The sequence below is a fragment of the Diaphorina citri genome, unplaced genomic scaffold (genome assembly GCF_000475195.1).
Source record: "Diaphorina citri unplaced genomic scaffold, Diaci psyllid genome assembly version 1.1 scaffold2523, whole genome shotgun sequence".
NCBI classification, from domain to species: Eukaryota; Metazoa; Arthropoda; class Insecta; order Hemiptera; family Psyllidae; genus Diaphorina; species Diaphorina citri.
Window position 1 is genome coordinate 21865 of NW_007379944.1, and position 3548 is coordinate 25412.

Consider the following 3548-nt stretch of genomic DNA (forward strand, 5'->3'; position numbering starts at 1 on the left):
AACTCAAAAGGCAAAACCTCAAAACTCAAAAGGCAAAACCTCAAAACTCAAAAGGCAAAACGATTTCTTTTTTTTTATTCGTCCTGACATGTTTAGGGGATTACTAAGGAGTCGAACCAACTTCTGTTACAGCCTGATGTTTTTGATACATATAGTCCTTAATAAGTAGTCCTGACTTATGTTACACTCTGTATTTGATACATATAGTCCTTAATAAGTAGTCCTGACCTATGTTTGTGACATCACCCTGTAAGGGATAGTGAGGACTTTTGTGTCACCCTGTATACAAGGCGGATAAGTTCTCTACGTTGGTGCCATTTTTTCATTGTTTTATTTTCACAGCTTTTGTTTCTCTCTCTCTCTCTCTCTCTCTCTCTCTCTCTCTCTCTCTCTCTCTCTCTCTCTCTCTCTCTCTAAAAAGAAAAAAACCTATTTAAAAAAAAGTACCTACTACCTACCTACCTACTTAAAAAAATATCTAAAAAAAATATTTGAAAATTAAAAATAAAATAAACAATGACAGTATAACAGGAATAGTCAGTGAATTAGAAAGGAAACAAAAGGATCCAATGAAACACAGGAACTTATCAAGTGTTTTTTCTGTCTTTTTTATTTATTGACGCTTGCAGAAATCATCGTCGATTCATATTATTTCGAGGCCAAGATCCCAAATGGGTTAATTTCATGATTTTTTTTTTTTTTAATCTTTTTTAAAATAATTTAAACCTAGGTACCTCCGACATTAAAAACAGAAAAAAAATATTTATAAAAAAGATTTGAAAAGGAAAAAATATTTTATTTTACCTACGTTTACTTTAATTTAAATCTAATTTAGAATGAACGCTTTACTAAATCTAAAGGCTACGTTGGAAATTATATTTTCTACAATCGAATTAGGCCTTATGGAACCTAGGTAAATATTTTATTTAATATCATTTATTATCAAATTATCATTTCCCCCAGGGAAGTCTGGCTGAGGGACTATAAACAGAGAGTAGATCAGCGTCTAGCTAGAGGACTTCTCTCTCTCTCTCTTCTCTTTCTCTCTCTATTCCTTTCCCTTCCTCTCTCTCCTTCTCTCCTTAAGTCCTTATCTATACATGTTTCTCTCCTTCTTTCTTTCCCTGTACCTCTTTTCTCTTTCTCTCTCTCCCTCATTCTTCCCCCTTCTCTTTCTCTTTCTGTGTGTCTCTTTCTCTCTCTCTCACTTGTATCTATAGTTCTCTCCTCCTTTCTTTCAATTACCACTTCTCTCTCTCTCTCTCTCTCTCTCTCTCTCTCTCTCTCTCTCTCTCTTTTCTCCTTTCTCTCTCTCTCTCTTTTCTTTTCCCCTCATTATGGACAGAGAGATAGAGAGGAAAGGAAGACAGACAGAGAGAGAGGGAGAGAGAGACAGAGAGAGAGAGGGAGGGAGAGAGCCAGAGAGAGAGAGAAGGAGAGGGAGACAGAGAGAGAGAGAGACAAAGAGAGAGACAGAGAGAGAGATAAAAGCTAATGATCCCTATCTATTATTACAATCGAACATGTCTAAGTGGGAAACCTGTTTAAGTGGGAAGATCTAGCCTCTATAAGTGGGAATGACTTTTTCTAGATACTCGGTCCGGACCCTCTGTAAGTGGAAAAGGTTGCCATTTTCCCAGGTCCGGAGCCTTCTGCGGACCTCTGTAAGTGGGAATTTGTGGGAAAGCATAGCGTGTATTCCTCTTCCTCCAAACCCAGTGTTCACATTTACCTCTATAAGTGCATAAGTGGGAATAGGAAAATGGCAACCTCTCTACGTGGGACACTTTTTAACTGGGGGAACCTGGATAAGTGGGAAAAAATTGCCGGTCCCTTGGATTCCCACTTAAACAGGTTCGACTGTAAAAAATTGTCGGTCCCTTTGATTCCCACTTAAACAGGTTCGACTGTAAAAAATTGTCGGTCCCTTGGATTCCCACTTAAACAGGTTCGACTGTAAAAAATTGTCGGTCCCTTTGATTCCCACTTAAACAGGTTCGACTGTAAAAAATTGTCGGTCCCTTTGATTCCCACTTAAACAGGTTCGACTGTAAAAAATTGTCGGTCCCTTTGATTCCCACTTAAACAGGTTCGACTGTAAAAAATTGTCGGTCCCTTGGATTCCCACTTAAACAGGTTCGACTGTAAAAAATTGTCGGTCCCTTTGATACCCACAAAACAGAAGAGGACTCGTGTTGGGTCTGTGTCGTAGCATGACCATCCGCCGTAAATGGTATCCCTCAATTCCAGAATAATTTGGGATTCCCGCCCCGACACCCTCCCTAGAATAAAAAAAAAATAAAAAAAAAAAAAAAAAAAAAAAAATATGGTATGAAATCTATGAATGGATTTTAATTAGGGTTTTACTGTTAGGAAGGGTGGAGAGAGAGAGAGGGAGGGGTGAAGAGGAGGGGGGGGTGATACGCGTTTCGATTAAATAATACGGAGACAATAGAATTTAAATCTATTCTATTCTATATTCTATCTATTATTCTATTCTATTCTATTCAAAGGCGGTTTTGGAGTGGTTCGTAAATCCTGGCTCAGTGCAAGGGTGCGAATCTCTATGCTACGACCAATTTAGATCAGTGCTTCTCAAACTGTGTGCCGCGAGGTAGCCTTAGTGTGCTGCGGAAAGATAGGAGTCTTGAAAAGTGTGTGAAGCTGTCACTTTGAGAACCACTGTTTTTGATTGATTTTTTTTTTTCTGAATGAAAGTAATAATAATAAATGTAATGTAGTAGTGTCTGATTTTAATCGTAATAAAAATCCATTGAGCTTCACAACATCTGCTCAAGTGTTTCCTTTCCTTTCATTGAATTTAAATTTAACGTTTAGGAACACATTGATCTGTATCATTGACACGGTTAGCGCTGTTGTAACGCTCTTGCAGAAGGTCCCTGGTTCAATGGCCACCATCGACAAAAAAATTGCACTCGTGATTGTAAAAGCGGATTTCAACGGGTTACTTTTCTGGTGTTCTCGTCTTTTCGGTTTTTGTTTTTTACACTCGAACATTTTTCGTATATGTTTTGAAATATTTCCACGATTTTCTTCTATAGTTTGTCTGTATCTTCGATTTCCTGTAGGTCTTCCCATTTATATTCATTGATTTCTTTGTTGATTTTTTTAGTGTGCAGAATTTCTACTACGGTGGTTTTATTGTTTTCTCTTTTTTTCTCTTCGTCGGTTTCAACATCTTGATATATTTGAAGAGCTACGAAATAGTGGTCAGCTAGTTTTTCATGGATGACAGAAGATGATAGGTCATATTTATATTTTAGTTTAATGTTGATATGGTCTAGGCAGGATGACGTAAGTATGTCATTCCACGATTGGAAACACGAGGGTGAAAATTTCAAGGTTGTTCAAAGCTAGATGTATAACCTATCTTTATATGTCTATTAATAATCCAAACCTACAATGAGTTGGTAATATCTACCTGTTTACTCACACACAATATTACCTACAGATTATAGTATAGGTACACATAGTTAGCTATATGAACTTTTCTTTCTTTTTTTTTTTTTTTTTTTTTTTTTTTTTAA

The 3548-nt window shown here is 36.9% G+C and overlaps 1 protein-coding gene across 1 annotated transcript in view; it reads right to left on the reverse strand.

The window, feature by feature from the left end:
* The window catches only part of LOC103519078 (ELKS/Rab6-interacting/CAST family member 1-like), a gene marked incomplete at its 5' end in the record, with an annotated part of 20568 nt that overhangs the window by 14651 nt on the left and 2369 nt on the right, over positions 1–3548 (reverse strand). The gene's annotated exons all lie outside the window — the stretch shown is intronic.